The sequence below is a fragment of the Apium graveolens genome, chromosome 4 (assembly GCF_009905375.1).
Source record: "Apium graveolens cultivar Ventura chromosome 4, ASM990537v1, whole genome shotgun sequence".
NCBI classification, from domain to species: Eukaryota; Viridiplantae; Streptophyta; class Magnoliopsida; order Apiales; family Apiaceae; genus Apium; species Apium graveolens.
Window position 1 is genome coordinate 124,069,028 of NC_133650.1, and position 24,612 is coordinate 124,093,639.

At 34.9% G+C, this 24,612-nt stretch overlaps 1 long non-coding RNA gene across 2 annotated transcripts; it reads left to right on the forward strand.

Annotated features, from left to right (window-relative positions):
- Positions 1 to 9,447: 9,447 nt before the first annotated feature.
- On the forward strand, positions 9,448 to 10,760 carry LOC141716880 (uncharacterized). 2 transcript variants are annotated; one of them, XR_012573402.1, is made up of 3 exons: positions 9,448 to 9,833; positions 10,044 to 10,111; positions 10,471 to 10,760. It is a non-coding gene; the product is annotated as an uncharacterized LOC141716880 (long non-coding RNA). The 2 variants fall into 2 exon arrangements; XR_012573403.1 differs by having other exon boundaries at positions 9,448 to 9,825.
- Positions 10,761 to 24,612: the final 13,852 nt, after the last annotated feature.

A 24,612-nucleotide genomic window follows, 5' to 3' on the forward strand; every position in this document is an offset into this window, starting at 1 on the left:
AAATATGAGAACCACAGGCGGTATCTAATACCCAAGTAGAAATTTGACCTAGTGACATATTAACTTCGATCATGAACATGCCTGAATCAGAAGCGGTAGTCTCACTACCCTTCTTCTTCAATTCTGCAAGGTAAACTTTGCAGTTCCTCTTCCAGTGCCCCAACTTGTTATAGTGAAAACAAACAGCTAAATTAGGACCAGTCAACTTGTGAGCATCTAGTATGCTCCAGAGTGATAGTGCAGAAGACATGACAAATATAGTAAATCTGTAAATGATAAACTCATAACAACACTTAGCAAATATTCAATTTCATTTCAAAATACTATATGAATCGGGTCTTTATTCATAAGTGTCTCCCACTAGTTTATCTAATTTTTTCAACCCCCTAAGTGAAAATTAAGCATTCATAATGCTAGTGGGAATAGGGATCCTACATTCCATCACACAACCTCTGCTGTGGCACGAAACGTCATGTGATGTTCAATAGGCAGACAACTCTTGTCAATTATATCTTATATTATTCCCTAATATAAGTTTAGCCTCTTGAATAATTGAGTCACGGCTGTGGCACAACAAACTCAATATTCTAAGTCAAGTCTAACCCAACATTTTATACAATTGAATCAGTCTCCAACGGCCCACGGCTGTAGCACGTACCGACCTTTAGATTCTAATTAAATGTACACATCTCTATGTAATAGACAAGTATTTCTTATTTCGAAATCAAACCCTCGGCTGTAGCACGAAACGACAATGATTTAAAAATAAGAACCACTTTCTACCATGTTGGAAGACTATGACCGACACAAGCCCGTTGTGTCATTGGCCAGTTACTACTTGATATTATTTAATTTTAGAGGTATTATATTACGTTACAATTATAATCATATTATAAAGAGATTCTTCCTTTTAAATTAAATATTTTAAATCAATAATCGATAATCAGATGATTCCCAGATCGGGTGGAGCATTGTCAAGAGGCGTCACTTAATAACCCTTTCTTACAGATAGAAATCTGTTGTTGACAGAATCATCCTTTCTCTCAATATTGAAAATTCATATTCAATTACGTGTTTCATAAATACAAGAATCTCATTATCGTATTCATAATATTTATTCTTAAGGCAAGAAACGATTCCTATTCTAGATTTTCTAGAGCTCGCCTTATATTGATTTAAGTTCACCTAAATATATCATCACATGGTAAACATATGCATATATCTCATATATAAAATTAAATAAACAAGTAAATGTAAAGTGCAATAAAGTAAATGTGTTTGGTTATGGCCCCATCCTATGTGATCTTTATCAAGCTCATGATAAAGATCAAGGTCAATCTAATATGGCGATGGAAATAAATACAACTACTTATTACATAAGTCTTCTTCTTTGTTTAGAATTCTTGTATGTCTCGTCTTCTTCTTTGTATCACCTCCATTGGATAGCCTTCTTGAGTCTTCAATTACATTACATGATTGAAAGTAAAACTAGTCTAATGAACTTACAAGAATAACTCGAGTTACATTCGAGATTTATGATTACAAAGATTGACGACATGCAAGTCGTATTTAAAACCAAAACCATTACACTAAGGTCGAAAGGCCATAACCATCCACCATGCTCATACAACACATAAAAGCATGTTAAAACACATAATCTGATCTTAACATATCATATTATCCATGATCTAATCATAAAAAGAAAATATGACAAAAATCAGAAAAATCAGAATAAAATCAGAAAAACAAGCATCACTGTTTATGAGCAGTAAACGACGTCAAACACCTTACAGATGAGTCGTTGATAGCTTTTTCTATCAGTTTTGTTCAGACGCTCATTTACCTATGAAATACGGTATTCGTTTGCGTAAATCGGACACCAGATCCAGATTTCAACAAATCTGCAGCAGCCAATTCAGAATCTGTATCTAATATGGTTCTCATAATTAGAACAAACATAAATCATGTATATATCAGTATATATACAGATTACATAATCATCTTATGATTATACAACTCACATGAATATCATGAATACATATAAGCATATCATATCAACATCAAATCATGGCGAATCACGTACATGCTCATATATCGAAAACAGTTAAACACATAAACGAATTAAAAACTTTTCGCAAGTAGCTCTGATACAAAAGAAGGGTTTTTAGCACATAAACGCAGCAAAAACGTAAATTTAAATCTTGAAAAAAAACCAAAACCCTCCGCAGGATCCATGCGAAAAAACAATATTTAATTCGTAGTTCAGTATGTTTACCTTAAGAAGCTTTACGTTAATGGAAAGATGGAGGTCTTTAATGGCGATCCAAAAACGATGAACGGAGATCCTTAGCAGCTGCTCCTCAAGTGTGAAGCACTCCACCGGTATCCACCAATAAAATGATGTAATGAAGGAGGAGGAGATGGGGAGAATTAGGGTTTTGTAAATCTTTTTGGTTAAGGCAAAATAGGGTTTATAATAGTATATTTATAGGCAAAATTTTCAGCTGAAAATTTTCCCATAAAATATTATTATTATTAACCCTTTATTATTCTCACTAATAATTAAAACACCTTTTAATTATTAATCATTTTTCTAAAACTTTAGAAATAATTCTCTCACTTGATTTAATTTCCAAAAATTAAATTCTTAATTAATAATATTAAGAACTTTTTCTTAATTAATTTATAATCAATTAAATCTCATTTAATCAATTATTAAATTTGCCAATTAATTATTTATTTCATAAATAAATAATTATCAGCCATTATTAATTAATTTCTCCACTATTAAATCATTCTCTTTTATGGTGTGACCATGTAGGTTCAATATTAAGCCGATAGTAGAAATAAATAATATTAAAACTATTTTATCATTATTTATATAAATTCTCTAATTCATTAAATATGATTAATTAATTAATCATATTTATTCTACATCGTGAGGGATACTTCTCAGCATATCGCGACTACCCGGATAATACGAATTCACTGCTTAGAATACCAAGAACCTATTCAGTGAGTAGTTACCATACAATCAATTCCTTCTACCCTGCAATGTGATGATTAAATATAAGGCATGGAACTTGTGTCAAGCCTATCTTATTTAATCACTTGCTTTCCCATTCACTATGCTTAGTTCTATTTAATGTAAATTAGAAACTCCTTTCTAATTTCATTCACTCTGGCCAGAGATTCCTGAACTAACATAAGTGGATCAGCATTGAACATTCTCTTCCTACACTGGAAGGGGTAGATCCTTTATTGATCATACACTATCTTCGTGTACAAATTCCTATACCCAGTAGAGCCCTTATAATTGTCCCTTGAGACTAAGAACTAAACCAAAACATAGTTTAGTGTACACAAGATGACTATGATGACCTCAAGTCTAAGGATACTTGTACAACTATCACTATGTGAACAACTGCTGACACGTGAGTGAACTCCATCAGTTGTTCAACTATGTGAGTCATGTTCAGTGAACTTATTCTATAATAAGCACCTACATACTAGCTATAGTGTCACCACACAAATGTCTATGAGAACAGACATCCTTCATAATGAAGTAAGCATAGTATGTACCGATCTTTGCGGATTATTAATTACCAGTTAGTAATCCTACGACCAGGAACTATTTAAGTTTAGAGTTATCATCTTTTAGGTCTCATTATTATGATCTCATCACAATCCATAAAAAGCTTTACTCTAAATTATGGTATATCTTATTTAAATATTTAAATAGATAGAGCCCGCAATAAAAATAAAACAAGTCTTTTATTAATATCAATGAAATCAAAACAGATTACATAAAAGTTATTCCTAAATCCTCATACATGATTGGACTTAGGACATATCTCTTTCAGGAATTTCTTAACAGCCTTGTGATAGCACTCACGTGATTTGTATTGCGATCCTCTCAGGCTACCCACACCGTTTGGCGTAGGAAACTTTATCATCAAGTGATGTATCAAGGTTATCGCCCTGAAGGCTCGTAACCAAGGTCTGCCTACCTGCACATTATGCACAGAGCCTTGATCCAACACCTTGAATTTTATCATTTAAGTAACAGACAGAGCTCCTTCTCCCGATGTGACAAGAAGTTTAATCGAACCCACAAATCTCACTACTTCCCCTGTAAAGCCGTAGACATGCGCATCTTCAAAATTTATATCACTATCCGGGAAACCCAATTTCTTGTATGTGTTGTAGTACAAAATATTTACAGAACTTCCGTTTTCAAGGAAAACCCAATGCAAATTCATTGACCTAATGAGCATAGTTATCACCAGTGTGTCGTTTGGAGGATGATGCACCCGTTTCGACTCTCTTTCCCTAAAAGTAATATCAGCAGACTCCTCTTTAAATATTTTTGGTGGTCTGTCCTCCAAGCTATGAATGTTAATGAATGGTTGCTGCCTCACCTCTCTAGCATGTCCCTCTAACTCCCGATTACTATCACCAACAAATGGATGTCCCCCAAAAATTTCTCTAATGCTCCCAGCTCTCTGAAACTTGACATCTGATGGCTTCACGTCCGTTTCTGCTTGCGGGGGATGCCTTTCGTCTTTTACTTTGTCATCACTTCCCTTGTGTCGCTTCACCTTATCAATCCATTCTCCCAGATAGCCAGCCTTGATCAATTCTTCAATTTCATCATTTATGTGATGACATTCGTTGGTATCTTTCCCGGTAGACTCATGATATTCACAATACTTCTTCTTGTTTCTAATTTTCCATGAGGTCAAACGCTCCAGTTTCTTGAAGATTCCTCTATCCTTGTTCATTTCAAAGATATGATCAATAGATACCGCTAGAGGAATATAGTTACTTACCCTCTTTTCATAATTCGACGGTGGACTTCATTCTCTCCGCATGCTTGTAGCATTTACTCTATTGGGACTTCGAGCATTTTGTTGATACTCGGGACTTGCAGATCTATCTCTCCTCTTAGCTCGTCCCTTTGAGTTGCTTGTGATATCATTCCTTTTTATCTCCGCAAGCGATTGCTCGATTGCCTTGAAGGACTCAGCTTGCGCAAGTACGTCAGCTAACGACACATGGTATTTTCCTTGCAAGTGTTTTCAGAAATCTGTTCCTACGCACAGACCTGCTATAAGAGGTATTTTCAGTGTCTCGTCTGTTACACCTCTCACCAAGGTAGACTCTGCATGAACCTCTTGAAGTATAAAGTCAAGCTTTCTCCTTCTTTCTGTTTCACATTTGCCAGGGTGGTAACAAGTAGAGTATACTTCATGGCAGCTTGGAACTGAGTCATAAATAAAGTTTTAATTTGTTCCTACGACGTGATAATTCCTACACCAAGTTTTTGAAACCACTATTGAGCACTTTCTCTAAAAGTGGCTGCCAAAAGAAGGCACTGTGCTAAGTCAGGTACTTAATATACATCCATTTCAATATTGAAGCATCCCCGGAATTCCACGGGTTCAGAATTTCCATGAAAACGTAAGTCATTGGTCGTGTTCATGTACCCAGCGGGTAGCTGCATTTCCCTTACAATAACAGAGAAGGGGGATGGATATTGCGCAGTTGCTGTAACCCTTCCTCCTTCAAGATGGTTGAGCAACCTCTTAAAATCATCCACATTGAATGTTCTAACTTCAGGGGTGGTTTGAACATTGGGTTGTTGAGGTTGCTTCTGTTCCCCCTGGTTACCCCTCGGGTGTACCGGTGGATCTTGCCGCCCCTCGCCATAAGGCTGCGACTGCGGTATATTACCATATTGATTTTGAACCTCCCCTTGTATATGAGGTTTTTCTTGGTTACATCTTTGAGCCTCACCGTTGTTTTGCAACCTCTCTTGAATATGAATATTGTCTCCACTATAAGGACACGTCCTTGATCCATTGCCCGTAGCGCTATGAGAAGCTATAGGAACAATGAAGGGAGCTTCTCTGCTGAGGGAGCGCCCTCACGTCTTCCGTGATATGGCGCCCTTCCTTGATGATATCCAATCCTTCCCTGTCCATTCCTCCGACCATCATTTCCAAATCTTCCATGTGGAGGGACACGCTCGTGTTCGCGATGTCGCACCCTACCTTCCTTTGTATGTAGGGGGCCACACATTGTGTCACAAGGCCTCACTTCTCTATTATTACCTTCCTTTTGTTATTCCAATAGCAACATCCTCAAAATCATCATCTTCCAACCTTATTCCAAGTCTTCTCTTCAGAGTTGAAAAATCTCTTATTTCCTTATCTTGATTTTGGATATTCTATGCACGATGACGCTCATCCAGACCTATGAGGATATGGAGCAACCTGATTGTCGATACGAGGCCTCTCTCTCTCATCAGTGTCCTCGTCAACAAGCTCCACAATAGGCTCGACATCATCAAAATACTCCAAGCTTCGTGGATTGATTCGAGAATTTCTTCCATTAGCTTGGCCACGAACATCGTGGCTGTTTCCTTCAACCATGGGGGCTTTCTCCACAACATGACCATGGCGGGAGAAACGACAACCTCTTCTTGTCTTGCGAAGCTCCACCGTGTTCAACCTTAAATTAAAGTTGTCCAAAGTATCTCTCATGCGATATAATTGCTCCGTGATATCAGCGTTGCTAATGAGAACTGGTGGTGTTCCTCCCACATCCGGAGCTCGTAGAGGATCCACTACGTTTCTGGGCACGTAGGGTTCATGGTGAGTGTAGCCTCCCTTACCATCTCCTTCAGATCTGCTATCACTTACATCTTAAGAACTTTCATCACGATTGTAATACATATTATCCTCCTAAGATTATGATCTTGATTAGCACCCCTCTTCTAGCGCCAGTTTGTTGACGGACGAATTTGGTAACAACAAAATTTGAGGTTTCTCGCCGGAATCAAGATCTGTGACGGTGGTTTTTCGCCATAAAATCAAGCGCTGTGTGGTGGTTGTGTGTTAATTGGTGGCTGAGATTGATTAGGGTTAGTGGTGGCTCCTTATTAGGTCTCAACTTCTTACCCCTTTCAATGTGCCTACGTACCCTTTATAAAGTAATCAAGTCTGGCGTAGTTCTTGGGGAACAAGAAATCTAATGGGCTTAGACTTCTTATTCCTAGGCCCGGTAGAAGTCCTTCCAGAATCCATCTTCCGCTACCTTTAGGAATGTCCAACTATGAGGCCCAAATGCGAAGGCCCAAAACTCGTTAATAATTGTGGGACTTCACAGATAATAAATCTTCCTGCGCAAGAATAACACTCCGCTACAGTTATCTCCCTTGATTTACGAACGCATGTATAGCCAAAGTTCATACCAAATTTGGACGCAACCCTGTCCCCCGAATGAGGATAACCCACTACAAGAAATTTGTTATTTACCTACCAATAATTTAGCTACCAATACAAATTGGTAGGTAAAAAACAATTTTACCTACCAATATTTATTGGTTAAAAATATTAGTAGATAAATAATGCGTTTGTGAATTTATTTTTTTTGGTTTTCAAATGTGTGCTCAAGTACACACAATAAGTACTAACTCTCATGAGTTTGGTGCATTTTGATTGGTTCTCAAATCATAAATATTGATGGACCCCCCCCCCCTGCATTTACAACAACTCCACTAATAAAAATGTACCAAACTGATAAAATTTAGTGTTTATTGACACACATTAGAAAGTCCGTTTTTTTTATATTACTGATTTAAGTGGTACGCATCATTGGATCCCTAATTTAGTCGAAATTTCTATATATTGGCGCTCAACTTTATTCCTATTTTTTTTCATTTTTAAATACGTAAATGTTGATATGGCGGATGACCTGGACTAATTATTTTAGGTGTGTTATTTTATAAAGTGAAAGCCAAATATTTAGGAAATAGACTAGCTACCTTAAAGCTTAATATTTTCGTAAAAATAGATACGCGTTCTTTAACTTTGAGTGCTAGGCCCACGACCACGACTCTCCATCCTTGTAAATTAGCAATAAAAAAATTGTTATGCTCCAACTGATATCTTAAATATCTTATTATAATTAATTAATAAATATTAAAATATATTTGGTACTATTAATATTAAAAAATCAGAAAATTATTCTAAATGTGTTTATGGAGATTTCGTACATAACAGGAAGTTTATAACTTTTACTATATAGTCCCAAGTGTAACATTTTGGTAAATTACAAGCTGACGAAAAATGTAATTAAGCTCAATGTTCATCTGTGTGCCGGCGAACCATTTTATTTAGGAAAATGTTTTCCCAAAACACTTTTCCTTGAAAAGATTTTCTGAAATATATTTTTCTAGAAGTTTGTTTTCCCGTAATAATTTATTCAAAAAATCTTCTTCAATGATAATATTTGTTTGAATTTTTTGAAAGTTGTAAAAAAAATGTAAATTAATTTTTTTTACGAAAAGCTTCTCGGAAAGAAACTAATTGAAAACATTTGTTTTGTGAAAAAGATTTGAGAAAATTTCTTTCAAGGAAATCTTTTCAGAAATATTTTCTCAAAACGAATATAGGAAAAGTTTTTGAAAGGAAAAAAATCTCGAAGAAATCTTTTCCAGAGAAAAACTCATAAATAATTTTGAGGAAGAAATTTTGAAAAATATTATTTCAAAAAGTTTAAGAAAAATTGATCTTGGTAAAAAAATTTCGGAATATTTTTGAAAAAATATTTTTTGTGAAAAAAAAATCTCGGCTCTAGGGAAAAGACTACGAAAATTATTCATAGAATATTTGGACTAATTTTTGACATTTTGATAATATTATCAAAAAATATATTTAGATTATTTATAATTTACTATAAGCCAACCACAATCAACTTAATCACAAAAAAAAATAATAATTTACTTTATTTTGATTAACTTAATCAATGAATAACTTTAGATAAATTGTAATAAAGTTAATTACCTTAGATAAATTTTATTACAATACTATAATACATTTGGTTGGATATGTCACAAATTGTGGGGAGTCTTATTAAACCGAGATAGCCAAATAGGGGGCAAATTTTCAATTTCCCGACTATTTTTTTATAAAATTTTTTGGTTTAAGCGGCAATTATACATTTTTACCTGTGTTAAGTAATTTGACAGTTGTATATACCCAATCTACGGATCCGGTGCTTGGCCTATGAAACCTCATCGTCCAAACATTTTCAAAACTCCCATTTCACGGTAACTTGTCAGTTATCAATTTCAATACTTTTGTCTTCATCCATTACAAAATATTACTCCTCGATCCCTTCCAATTGTTTACATTTCTGAGCAAGTGTCCGGTACGCATTTTAAGGTGCATAAAAAGTATAGTTATGTAAATTATTTTTATAATTTTCTTTTTCTGAATAAAAGTTGAATATTTTAATTTTTATTCAGAAAAAAAAATTGTAAAAAAAAATTACATAATTATATTTTATATATACCTTAAAATGCGTGTCGGACTTTATATAAAATTCTAAAAATTCCATCATGTTGTACTTTTATCACTTTGATTTGTAACGGTATTCTCTCTTCATCTCTCTGTGGAGAGCGATTCCTTTAGTCTACATGCATAATTCTAGTTTTTAAAAATTTCATACATTTATGTTTCCTACTTTACTATGTTACTGATATTATGTGTCTTTGAGTCTTCAAGTTTTATGCTTGACGTAATCTTGGTTCGGATTATATCTATATATGTGCATACCAACTGTTTGACAAAATCACTCAATAGGAGACTACCGGACATAACTCCATCATTTGAATATCTTCTTTTACCGAAAAAAGCTCTACCAAAGTCATATTTTCTATTTGCGGTCAAAATATCCTAACCAAGTGGGTTACCTCTTTTTTATTGTAGAATATACATCGCGACAAGAAGGCTCCTATGTCCTATGGCTGCTCAGGTTGTCATGTATGGAAAATCATGTATTATATGTAATCTTTTTCACAATAATAAAGAAATATCGGAAAAGATAAAATAGGATAATCATATTTTTAATGTTTTTCGAATACTTAGTTCTCTTTTCTCCACAAAAAGAGATGTACGATACTATGTATACTTTGCATGTTATATGTTTCTAAGTTTCCAGTGGATAAACATTTAGGAATCCTTTTCTCACAGGGAAGTTGCAGTATTGGAGGACAAACTACTATAATTGAGTAAATTACAAGACCAAAAGCTACTTGAAGGTAACACAATTATGATTAATGTATGTAACCTGACTTCCCAAAAAAAATTTAGTTCGGTTCCTCGATACTTAAAAACTGTGAGGTTGCTAATTGGTGATCCTGAATCATATTCATTTCTTTAATTTATATTATCTTACATTATCTTGTAATCTCAAATTTTATGTTTATTTAAGTTTAGTTGGTACTGGTAAATTTGCATTCCCCTGCCTTAGAATTAGTATTACACTGATTTTTAATAGAATTATTTAAATGTGGATGAATTATGGGTGATATCATTATGCTCTTAGATTTCGTACTAACTGAATCACATTGACTGATAGACTCATTGCTAATGTAATGTATTGTTATTGTGTTTACAGGATAGTTTGATATCAACTTGAGTGATGACAACTTCAAAGCATTGAAAACTAGTCAAATTTATACATCAGTCGCAGTAACAGAGAAATGCAGTTGGAATAGTTGCAGGCACCACCTCTAAAATTCTATTACATCCAGGCATATTTAGTTCTACTGGAGTTGTGTTAGGAGATATTCTGATGTCTTTGTGTTGGGGGATATTATGATACTTCAAACAGAAAAAATCTGCAACCAATGTGCAGGAGATTAAAGATTATTTATATAATTTGATGTATATTTGTTGTTTGAATTTTGTAAACTATGTTGCTCATGTGTACATTTACATTTTGTGGTCACAGTTTATTTGACAAATTAATAATAAAGTTTTCTTAATTCAATTTGATTTCTAATATTTTATAATCAAATAAAAATTTATAAATAAAAACCCGCCATTAGTATAAGGTGCCACGTGGTCCAATTGTAAAGGAGTACGTGGAGGTCACATTTTACATTCTTGGAGCGCCACATGGCAAGATTAGGAGTCGCCATTTGGCATAATAATAAGTCTCCACATGGCATGACAAAATCACCACGTGCTACGCCATAAATGCTCATATACAATGCTTTTTTTGAGTGTTGCAAGAAAAGCGTTGCAATAACTATAAGATTTTGGCTTATCTGCAACCAAAAGAAAATAGTGTTACATTACATTTCAGCTGGCGTTGCGTATAAATAATGATGTTGCACAGCTTGCAACACTAGAGATCGTGGTGTTGCATTAGCCATCTGCCACAGTAATTTGTCGCCATGCGGGTCCCACATTGCTGACGTGGCAACTTACGTGACAGCTTACGTGGCAGAAGGGGGTTCCACATAAGGGCTCGCACTGCTGACGTGGCAGCTGACGTGGCAGAATTTGGGCCCACACGTGATCCTCGTTGCTGACATGGCAGCTAACGTGGCTGGGACCCACATGGCGTGTCTGCTGACGTGGCCCAAAAGGCGTTGCATTTGACTGATTTCTGTTGCATTTGATCTTGTCGGGTTGCATTTGATTTTAATTTTATTATTATATTTTTTACGATCTACTAACTTTTGAGATTTTAATTATTAATGGGTTTAACGTAAATTTACTAGTTACTATGTACTAATAGTTCAAATTTTGATTTTAATTTTATTATTATATTTTTTAATAGTCCAAAATTGTAATTTAAATTAACATAAATTTCAATATTCAAAATATATGTAAATGTCATTTAAATATTATTTATTTTCATTTTAAATTTTGATATATAACATATTTAAAGTTTCAATATTTTTTATATTTTAAATATATTTATAATATCTTAATATTTGAAAATCATAAATTAATTAAAATTAAAAAAAGAAATTTTCAATAAATTAAAATAAAATTTGAGAGATGCAAATTATAAGTCATTAGGTGAAAATTTGGGCGGCTATTCTTCCCCCCTAAACGAAAATACAGTCCCAGACATTCCCTCTCAAAATTCACTCTCGGACATTCACTCTCACTCTCAGACATTCACTCTCATCTTCGATTATACTCTCAAAAAGCTGCACTAAACTCTCATATTCGATTATACTCTCAAAAAGCTGCATTAAACTTTCATCTTCGATTCCGTTTGGCTAATCTTCGATTCAGTTTGGAGCATCTTCGTTTCAGTTTGGAGCATCTTCGATTCAGTTTGGAGCATCTTCGATTCAGTATGGGGGTTTGAGTTTGGGGCATCTTCGATCCAAACGAACACATCTTCGATTTAAGTAATTATTTAGGGTTTTATTTGGGAGTTTTATTTGTTTGATTTTGGGTTTTGTTGGGGGTTTGTATTTGTTATATGAAGTTGATTTTGGGTTTTATTACAATTCGAACATATTTTATTTAGGGTTTTATTTGGAAGTTTTATTTGTTTGATTTTGGGTTTTGTTGGGGGGTTTATTTGTTATATGAAGTTGATTTTGGGTTTTATTTCAATTCGAACATGTTTTTTTAGGATTTTATTTGGAAGTTTTATTTGTTTGATTTTGGGTTTTTTTAGGGTTTTATGTTGGGTAATTATTTTGGGTTTTATTTGTTATGTGAAGTTGATTTAGGGTTTTATTTACCCCTTTATTTTCTTTGTTAGCAAAGAATAATAAAGCTTTTACATGTTTGATTTGAAAGAGTGTAATTCGGTTGTAATTGCTCGATAATGTTGATCTGATAGGTAGATTGTGTTATTTTGATAATGCTTTTATATGATTGAACTACTGCAAGTTGGTCATAGTTGGTCAGCCTCTGTCTATATCTTAATTGGTGCTTGACTGCTTGGTATGTTAGGAATTTATTCTGCAAATTAGGACCATAAATAATGAGTCTGGATGAATGACAAAGGGGTACTTTTTTAATTAACAGGCAAGGACTTGACATACGGGTTGGCTGCGGGGTTGAAGGTTGCTCTTAAGAAAGGCTCATTCGGTTTTGACATTATTCGTTACGCATTTACAGGTAAACATGCTTCTTCTTTCCTAAAGTAAATGCTTTGCATGTAATCTTTAGCCATTTTCCTTGCTTAAGCATGTTTGTGTAGTTAAATCGTGATGCTCTATTATGAATGTTTGTCTCTGCTATGTGATGTCTGTTTTATGCACCATGTTGCTTCACTCTGTTTTTTGTATTTAGTTTATTTCTATGAGCTAAGGTGAAATTCTTAGTTGGATATATTGTATTTATATAAGGTCAACAAATTCACGGTTGCACCTTATATATTTGTTTAAATACATGTGGTTTTATGTAAGTGTACTTGTTACAGTAGTGCTGAATCTAGTAGCGTACTGTTTAATATATGCACTTGCTAAATGTATGCCTCTGTTATGTGGTTTTGATGTATAAAATTTTTCATATAGTTGACAATTAATTAAACTATATAAATCTATAATGACTAATTTTGTATACTTTAAGCCTATAACTATGACTAATTAATTATAATGACAACTGAAGATTTATAATGACATATGATTTGTGATTATAACCTGTATAAGCTATAATTAGTATATTTGATATATTTAAAATGTTAAAACCTTACAGAATAGGGTTTGTTTAGTAGTCATTCCGTTATTAGTCTTACTAGGCTGCGAATAGATTGTGGAAATGGATGGCGGTTATTACATTTGGATAAGCCTTCCAAGATCCAATTCAGAGTACGTAAAAGGGATAAAGAATTTCCTAAGCAATGCATTTCCTATTTATAAAAGAGGCGAAGAAATGAAGTGCCCTTGTAGAAAATGCGCAGAACGTTACTGGCATCGTCAAAAGACCATATATGATCATCTTATTTTTTCTGGTCCTTCTGAGTTGCATGAAGAATGGATTTATGAGGTCTCAAAGACGAAATTAGAAGTTACCGATGACTTTATGGATTGTGAAACGGGAATGGAATTTCAAGATAATTTAGGTGCAATGTTCGATTGTACGGGTAAGAAGTTTCAAAATCTAGGAGACGGAGAAGAAAACCTAATGTAGAAGCTAAAAAATTCTACCAGCATGTTAAAGAAGGAAAACAGCCGTTATATCCTGGATGAACTAAATATTCTCGATTAAGTTTCGTGATCAAACTTTACCATTTAAAGTGTGTTCTTGGAATTAGCAAATCTACATTTGGGGAATTACTAAGCCTGATGAAAGATGCTTTTCCTAATGCCCACCTGCCTTTATCCTTTAATGCTACAAAAAGTGTTATAAGGGATTTAGGTCTCGATTACCAGAAAATACATGCATGTCCAAACAGTTGCATGCTATATTGGGCAAAAAATAAAGATAAAGATGTTTGCGACACTTGTGGTGTTTCGAGGTGGATTATACAAAAGAAGAAAGGCATTTCTGATAACAATGATCCCCCAATATTGATTCACAAGGTGCGAGCAAATGTAATGAGGTACTTTCCACTACGACCAAGGTTACAATTGTTGTTTATGTGCAAGGAATTCTCTGAAATTATGAGATGGCATGCAGTGGGAAGAAAAGAAGATGGAAAACTAAGACATCCGGCTGATGCTAAGGCATGGAAGTTAATGGATGTTCGTTATCCTGATTTTTCATCAGAAATTCGGAATGTTAGGTTAGGTGTCGCAGCGGATGGATTTAACCCATTTCGGTCTATGAATTTAAGTCATAGTACATGGCCAATAGTGTTGGTAAACTACAACCTTCCACCCTGGTTAAGTATGAAACAAGAAAATCTCATTCTTTCAACATTAATATCTGGTCCAGAATCTCCCAAGAACAATATCGACGTATATATGCAGCCCTTAATCGCGGAATTGAAATCATTATGGAATATCGGCGTTGAAGTCTACGATGCCTTGACTGATGAGAATTTTCAATTACGTGTAAGTGTGTTATGGACAATCAGTGACTTTCCAGGATATGTTATGTTATCAGGTTGGAGCACAAAGGGGAAACTAGCATGTCATGTATGTAACTATGAGACTTCATCAAATTACTTGAAACATAGCAAAAAAATGTGTTATATGAACCATCGGAAGTTTCTTGATCCTACGCACAAGTGAAGGCTAGATAAAAGGAGATTTAACGGAGAAGTTGAAATGGGGACCAGTCCACAAATATTATCGGGCACGGATATTGATGAATTATTGTCGGGGTTTGAAAACCAGTTTGGGGTTAAGAGAAAGAAAAAGGGTAAAAGTGATTCCCCTTTTAAAAAGAAGTCAATATTTTTTGACTTGCCATATTGGTGTCATAATCCGGTTCGTCATAATCTGGATCCTATACATATAGAGAAGAACATATGCGACAATATATTAGGTACTTTACTTAATATTGGTGGAAAAACAAAGGATCACGTAAATGCTCGAAAGGATTTGCAAGAGTTGGGAATCAGAAAACCCATTCATCCTGTTGACTGTGGCGATGGGAAGCATCTTCAAATAAGAGCAGCAATATTTGACATGACAAATAAGGAGAAAGAATAATTTTGCTCTGTATTGAAGAATGCCAGACTTCCCTACGGCGGTGCCTCGAATGTTAGTCGGTACGTGCACTTGAAAGAAAGAAAGGTTGTGGGGTATAAGAGCCAAGATGCTCATTTCATACTTCACTATTTGTTACAATTTTCGGTGCAGAAAACACTAAAACCTCAGGTTGCTTTACCAATGATCAAATTTGGCGCATTCCTTAGAGGTTTGTGGAGCAAGGTTATTGATTTAGATGACCTAAAGAGGTTACAAACAGAAATTGTTGAGGTACTTTGTGAATTTGAAATGATTTTTCCACAGGCTTTCTTCGATATAATGGTACACCTGCCTGTTCATTTATGCGGAGAAGTCGAATATGGTGGTCCTGTACACCTCAGATGCATGTTTCCAATTGAGCGCTATCTAGGAAAGTTGAAATCTTATGTTCGAAATAGAAGTAAACCGGAGGGTTCCATTGCAGAAGGTTATTTGGCTGAAGAGTGTGTGACGTTTTGTTCAAGGTTTTTAAGCGTTGATAATGGACCAAAAAATCTAGTAACTGACTTTGGAAGATATCCAGCTAATGAGGAATATCATATTGGGATAAAAAAGAATAAAGATGGAAAGATATTCAAATTAAAAGATATAGTTTGGAAGGCAGTACATCACTACGTATTGTTTAATTCCAACAATCAAGAAATAGAGACTTTAATGGAGTAAGTTCTGAAGACCTAATTTTATTTTAATCAGTAATATAAAATTGAACAACTACAACTAAATTTCTAAGATTATTTACCCTTGGTATATTTTAGGGAGCATCGAGCTTTTGTGGACGGTCTTGCAAATCCAAGAAGATACAAAAGGGAACGAGAACACACCGAAGAGTTCTGGAAATGGTTAAAAGAAGTGGTTCTGAAGAGGGACAATATTTCAAGAGAATTAGAGGTTTTTGCATTGGGTCCTAATCGAGCAGCCAGGAAATTTAATGGATATGCAATAAATGGATTCAGATTCCATACTAAATTTAGAGATTCTCGATGTACCACGCAAAACAGCGGAGTATTTTTGACCGCTGAAACCACGAGCTTTGCAAGTTTAAAAGACCAGAACCCAATAGTCGGGAATGTTAATTACTACTGATCAATCGAAGAAATTTTTGAACTTGATTACTGGGGAGCTTTTAGAGTGGTCCTTTTTAAGTGTTGCTGGTACCAAGAAGAAAAGGATTTGTATGGTCTAACTCGCGTAAATTTCAATTAATTATGCCAAAAATCAGATCCATATGTCCTTGCTTCCCAAGTGCAACAAGTTTTCTATGTGGAAGATCCATTTGAAAAGAATTTCCATTACGTTATTAAAAAATTTCCAAGGGATTGGTGTGATACTGAAAATCAGACTGCCACTGAAGAAGACACGACTCATTTACAAGATATTTGTAATGGAAATGAAACAATTCCAGAATTTGATGATGGGGGTTGGATTAGGGATGGTGTCCCACTAAAAGAAATTCCTATCCCATCTCCTTAGGTCAAAGAAAGCGGCTCTGGTTGGAATGCACCAGAGATGTATTTAATTTGTAGTGTAACGAGATGACTTTACTCGATTCTTGCTTATAAACTAATATATTTAATGTCCAGAAAAATTGCATGTGTTAGTATCTCCATCACATATAAGATGTCAGCCAATTAAGTAAACTAGTTCTCTTTGCTACAATTAATGATTTAAAACAATATAAATAGATCCCGCAATTAGCACTTGCATAATTAAATGATAAATCTATTATCATGGCATATGATCTGATTATGCAATTAATTTTTATAAATTTTCCACTGATTTTTCAAGAAATATATCCTATAGAATTTGGCCAAATGTTTTTTTTAATTTCTTTGTAGTTTTATGTTTTTGATTGAATTTGGCTAGTCTGATTTAAAAGAAGGGTTTATAAATGATATATACCTTTTTTGATGTCTTATGCATATGAACTAATGTATTTATCATTTGTATTTTTTACAGGATGGATAAAAGGCTAAATATTAGATTGCACTATGCTGGACAGTTTCAGCGAAAAAGTTATGTGGGTGGAGTCTACATTAGGGAAGGAAAGAGGGGTGGCTGGAAGATGTTGTTGGATGACAAAGATACTGATGAATATGTACTGGGCTGCAATGATGGAGAAGAAATTAACTTCTTCATTGATACCATTGTTGACGTCGAAATTGAGCCTTTAAGACAAATACAACCACATGTTATTATAAGGCCAAGGAAAAACATAATTCACGGTAAGCATGCGTGTTTTAAACATCCAGTTCAATTAGCTGGTAGAGTCTGTGATATTTACATGCATGCGTGTGAGAATATAAACGGATTACGATTCTTCTAACATATATTTATATTGTTATTGTTACAGATTCTGCTAAGAAACCAGTGAAGCGAAAGTATATTACCACGCAACAACTCCAGAAGCAACAAAAAATACTGAAACAAAGGAAGGAAATTTCACCCGAGCCGAATCCGATTATGCGTAGACAGGATGTCACTGTGCAGGAGAAAGGAGCAGCGAGGAGGAAACTAAATTTGGACAGTGAAACAGATGAAGATGCGAGGATGAAACTAAATTTGGAAAGTGAAACCGATGACGATGCTGGAGGGAACGAGGTTGATGCCGAGGTACTTCTGATATTTTTATAAATAGATGATAAATATGCTAATTGTTAAATAACATAAGATCATGTTAGGCATTACTCTGACATTATAACATTTAAATATACAATGAGGGTATTTATGAAAAATATATCTAACACAGTTCGATAAATAAATTAGTGATACAATACTTGGTTTAAATATATAATGAGGGTATTTATGAAAAATTTAAGGGTCATTTTTTTGTTGTTTTATCCTTCTTATCTGCATCTTGATATACTTGTGCTGATAGTATTTTGTTGATTTTTACGCGTAATATCTGTGATTCCCTAATAGCTGATTGCTACTGAATGTCATTTTTTAGATCTGATTTTTTAATAAATGATTTGTATTGACTCTTTTGCTCCCGTGTTTCAAACAAACACAATTAGAATACAATTTGATTTATTGTATAATTATTTACAGTTGCCACCACCACCACCACCCTTGTCAACTTTGACGCAGTATGAATTGGAAAGACTCGAGTGTATACAAGAAAATGATGCAGTTTGTAAGTCTTACGGGTTGCCATCTTTAGTTAATAGTTTGAAACAAGGTGCGTTGGACAATAGGAAAAAAAAGGCTAAAGTTTATGATCCCGAGGGATGTGATGAATATCTTCCAGAAATCGAGGGTGCAGATGAAAGTACTGATTCCGATGAGGTACATAAAAATTACTTGTGTATCACTTATTTTTTCCGCTTCATACATACAAAATAATTAAAACAATAACCCGACCTTTTTACTAATTTATATATGGTCAAAACTGCTACGTCAAAGAAACCTCTATCTGGACCGACAACTCGTTCGCGAGCCACTGCAGCAACTGCAAAAGAGAAAGGTCTAAGACATAGTGCCACTGCCACCACCGAGAAATAACCGAAAAAAACTGGCACTAATAGGGAAGCGACAAGTGCATTTTTTCCACCAGTTATAAAACCAACTTGTACCAAGATATTTAAACAAGCACCCAACTGTGAAGCTGGTACAGTCGCTGCTTTTTTGGCAATGCGTGAGCATCAGAAGCAGAATGTTGTAGCTCCAACAGTGGAAAATGTTGCTGAATTGAACGTGGAAGAGACTGCAGATGAAGAAGATGAAGAAGTCGAAGCAGGTTAAATTTGTGGTTATCTTTTCACTTGTTCTTAATCGAGCTATTTAAATGATATGCGGGATTTCAATTTTTCCCTCTAAATTATTAACATATTTAACAAAAATCGTTAATGGGGGTGTATATTATATTTCATATTAAAAATTAAGGGTTGAAAATTATATCTTACAAAATAAATATATAATTTTGGTTTTCAATAAAAGGTGAGGGCTGTAAAATAATATTAAGTCTTTCTTTAATTATGCAATGCTAAACGTAAGTCTTTAATTATAACATTCAACTACCAAAGAAGATAGAACAGGAAGAACTTAAAAATTTATATATTATTTTATATAAAATAATAGGTATTTGTTTAAAAAATTAAGTCTTTCTTTAATTATACAATGCTAAACTTAAGTGACTGTATATAAACTTGCATGCATACTGCATAATTATGATAATTTCCTTCTTCATTTTGTTTGAACCTGACGTACTAAGTGCAAGCTCCAAGAAAACCTAGAGGGCGGTCAAAAATGAGCAAGGTTCATGCAAGGGGTCCCGACGACAAAGTAGTCATTACTTTGAATAAAAATGGTCAGCCAATTTCTGATGATCAAAAAGTCATTACAGAGTTAAGTAATTTTCTTGGAACAGTGGCTAAGGACAATGTGTCTCTTACTTACATCAACTGGCATGTTGTTCCTGCCCAATTAAAGAAGCAAATGTGGGAGTACACTTTGGTAAATTTCATCACCCTAAAGCATAAGTCAGGTGAATTCCCATATTTATCACTACGCCATAAACGCTCATATGTAACGTTTTTTTATTGTTGCTACAGACTATTATGGTGTTGCATTAGCCCAACTTTTCAAAAAGGCAACGTAAAAGGGGTGTTGCATCTGCGGGCGTTGCCTTTGACATACAAGGCAATACTTTGGACCATTTAATGCAACACCGGAAAGTATTGCCTTTTAGGCATAATTCAACAATATTAGCAAGTTAAGGCAACACCAAAAGTGTTGCATTTGAGTAAAAGGACACACTAGCAGTGGGACCCACCAGGGCCACGTCAGTGTGCGACCCCCCGGATGCCACGTCAGCACTTGGTCCCACATGCCACGTCGGTTGTGGGGCCTACTTGCCACGTCATCTGTGGGGCCTACTTTGTAATGCAACACCGTGCGGTCTGTTTAAGGCAACACTATATTCAAGAATGCAACACCATTATAGTTTATAATGCAATACATTTGTTTTAAAATGCAACACTCTAAAAGACAAATGCAACCCTTTAAATAAAAAAATTTGCTGTAATTGTCTGGTACAGATATATAACCCTTGAAAATCAGTTATCTAAACCAAATTCTCCTACAACCCATTTAAAATAACCAGACAGGCAAACAAAGTTCAACAGCCAACAACATCCAATATTCAACCATCGTAAGCAGCACTACAAATACTAAAGTACCAATTCCCAGCACTTACGGTAAATCTAACATTCGAAAGTACAAAATAAAGAAGTTTAGATATTAAGGATAGTTTTATAATGATAATGCTAAGCAGTTAAACATCGGTGCCTCCTGTAGTCATTGGAGTACCGTTGTCATCTTGATCACTTGATAAGGTTGCGCAAAAGTCTCCAACATCAAGTTTAAGACCTGGATTAGCTTCCCCAAGCTTTTGCATTAACCATGACATGTTCTCCTTCAATTTTAAGTTGACCTTGGCTTCAAAATCAGCCTCAAGTTCCTTCCTGGTTTTTAAGGTCATCTGCTGCACATAATTGTCTTTGCCAGCAAGGGTGGAAGTTTCTATAGACTTTTGACCTTGCCTTCCCACAAGCCAGGTCCTCCCATGCTTCTTTCCACCAGAGACCATTGCATTTGCCTCGACAATATTTCCTGAATCTACTAGTGCCTTTATCTTCATCTAGAAGAAACGACAACATCAAGTTTTTAAAATTATACATATATTTAGGTTGCTTCGATATTTATCTAATAAAAATTCCTTACATATTTGGTTTTCTGTTCCTCCACATCTGTTTTGTACTTTCGGCCCGGTTTCCGCTTATAGGTTTCCAGATAAATTTCAGCATCAACTGGCTCGACAATATTTGGGTCCAGTTTTTCTGTCACATATTAGAATTATGAAAAACAGAACAATGGACGATAGAATAAAATAAACTTAAAAAATTTGTAAAAAAATTTAAACAAATTTATTTTGCAACCTTAATAATTCACCAATCTAATTAATACATATTCGGAAAACACATACAAGTTTTTCTTTAGCTTGTGCATGAGTTCTAGGACCCATGGTATGTGTCTCAGTTATTGTATTTCGATGCGCCACATTATCGTCGGCTAGGGACTGCCAAAATAGGAAACAAGGTTAAAAAGAAAGCAATTCAATTCTATAATTTTTGTTTACTTATAAGTGGCATTTAATTAATTAGTATCAGTACCTGAACCGCCTCATCACCCCAATACCTCAAAAGCATTTTAAAATCCTCAAGCGGAACTGTTTCAAGTCTTCTCTCAAGTCTTTCCTCATCAGTTTCGTACTTTTTATAATACTTTGTTTTCACACAGCACTTGAACTGCTTCCAAGACTCATTTATCGTATGCATGACCCACTTGTACCCCTCATCCGGAATAACATACTTAGCCTACATTTCATGAAACATACAATTAAATAGATAAATTGAACTACTGAAAACATACACTACACCATAAATGCTCATATGCAATGTTTTTTTTGAGTGTTGCAATAACTATAAGATTTTGGCTTATCTGCAACCATAAGAAAATAGTGTTGCATTATATTTCAGCCGGCGTTGCGTATAAATAATGATGTTGCACAGCTTGCAACACTAGAGATCGTGGTGTTGCATTAGCCATCTGCCACAGTAATTTGTCACCATGTGGGTCCCATATTGCTGACATGGCATCTTACGTGGCAGCTTACGTGGCAGAAGGGGGGGGGGTTCCACATAAGGACCCGTGTTAGGGCGAAATCACGCACTAATATTCACGCAAGTATACGCGTTCGCAAGTAATATAGAATACTTTCTAATTCGTTCCCTCAGAGACTCAGACTAAGTTATTGTCTAATTTAACTCACTCACCAATGTATGATTACTTCTCAATGTTAAGATAATAACACTTAAAATTGTTGGTTGAATATTAACTATAATTAACTACTTAATTAACCACTTAACTAACACTGCAATTTATCAATAATAAAACACTCATGAGATCACAACTTCATTATTACTTCCTTCTATAGCCATAGTTATTACCTTTAGCATGTGACAGTGATGATATTAATCGAATAACACAAAACTGATAAAAGCCAACTTTCATTGTACTAATACCATTCTACCAAACATCCACAATTAAGATAGAAGTTGAATAGTCATCAATTATGTTGAGTTCCTATATGTCTACAGAAATTGACAACACAACGATTTAAGCACAAGTTATTCCTTTTGATTATATAGGGCAAATAAAACTGTTAGAGTTACCCACTAATCATGCACAACGTACATGAACCTATGCTAGCATGGCAAGTTCTAAATCTCAAGATCCACTGTCGCTTCACAAGAGATTAACACCCTATCTTATATGTTCGCGACGCACATAAGACGAATACGCACAACCAATACTAGATATCATGCAATCATCACACACTAAAGTATTAAACAATTAACTAAAGAATTCCATAATAAATCCGTTGCAACCCCACGATCACGATTAGCCCATAATAGAACTTATCGCCATCATGGGTTCATATGAAATCATGATAAACGAACACAAGAAAATAACAACTAAACTAATTATATTAAAACAGAGTACGTCACAAGAGTAAATAAGTCAAAGCAAGAAAACTAGCATCCAACGTTACAACGAAACAAGAATCACAAGAATATATGCTTCCTCTTCGCTGCTGTGTGCTAAATCGGTCTTCTTCCTTATCTCCTTCGCTTCTTGCAAAACACAATCTAAAACATAATCCCCTCTTAATACTCTGTGAAAAACGTCTCAAATCTACTTATATAATAGTCCCATAAAACTCAGATTACATAGAAGTTGGAAGCCAAACAGAAGTAGAAGTCTAAAACAATATATTATTTTCCCCGACCCTGCGCGGCCGCTCAGCATTTCTGCGCGGGCGCGCAAGGCTGCTGCGCGGCCGCTCAGCATTGCTGCGCGGGCACGCAGGACCCTACTGGAAAATTTCCAGATTTGCTCCGTTTCTTCACCGTAATCTGCCCGTTCTTTTCCTCTCGTAATGGTGAACACATGCCAAGGCTTATTCTTGATGATTCCTCCTCCGAAATGCAACTAATACCCTGAAATGCATAAACACTAGAAAAACGCATCAAATACACAAAATACTTGATTTCAAGACACCAATTTAAGCCATTTTAAGACGTTCTAAGTGGTACAAAATGCCACTTATCACACCCCCAAACTTAAATCAATGCTTGTCCTCAAGCGTCACAGACTCAAAAACAAATAAAAATATGCATGAATGCAATCTATATGAAAATGCAACGATCCCCCTTACTACAATTAACCAACCAAATTGTCACGTCTCAACGAATGCAGTTAGACACTAAAGATCAAGAAACTCATGCAAACGGACACACCGCTAGAAACGTGGTGTGTGCAAATGCTTAACAGATATGCTTCGGAACTAGACCAATTACTATGACTAGACTTCCCTCAAGGCAATCCTACGATTATACAAAGAATAAAAATTCTAGGCACAAAGTGATATACAACACTACAAGAACTTTAGAGCTTACTACGGAATCGTGCTTTTTATTTACAACGCAAATGCTTATTTGACCGTGCAGTGAGTGAGATCCACAAAAGACTTATACAATGGTATCCATGTAACGAGCGTTAGGTTAGCGGATCCCAGACTCTAAAAGCCTTAGGTCACTAGGCACAAAGTCCCCTAAGAACTTAATAACTCGAATACCAAAGAGCCCACTCTTGATCAATTACGCAAAAAAAAAAAATATATATATATATATATATTTTTTTTTACTCTGAGCAAGTGCGTTTCGCTCCATCTTGCTCAACCCTAGACTACTCGCATAACATGCGAGCCGGCTACTAGCCATTTGACGCCTAGCCACAACTAGCAACAAATTCCATTTTTACTCCATTTTTTTTCTTTTTCATGCCTTTACCACTAAGAACCTATTATCAAATTCTAAGCATAATAAATAGATTATCCTCAAAAATAATCAGATCATAACAACAATCTAGTCCTTCAGCATTCTCTAAGACTTAGTGACAATACAAGTGCTTCTAGCATGCATATCAACCTACACAACTTAATATCACTTTAATGCTATCACTACACTCGCATCAATATCATAATTCAGTCGATAAATCATTGCAAAAGGGATCAT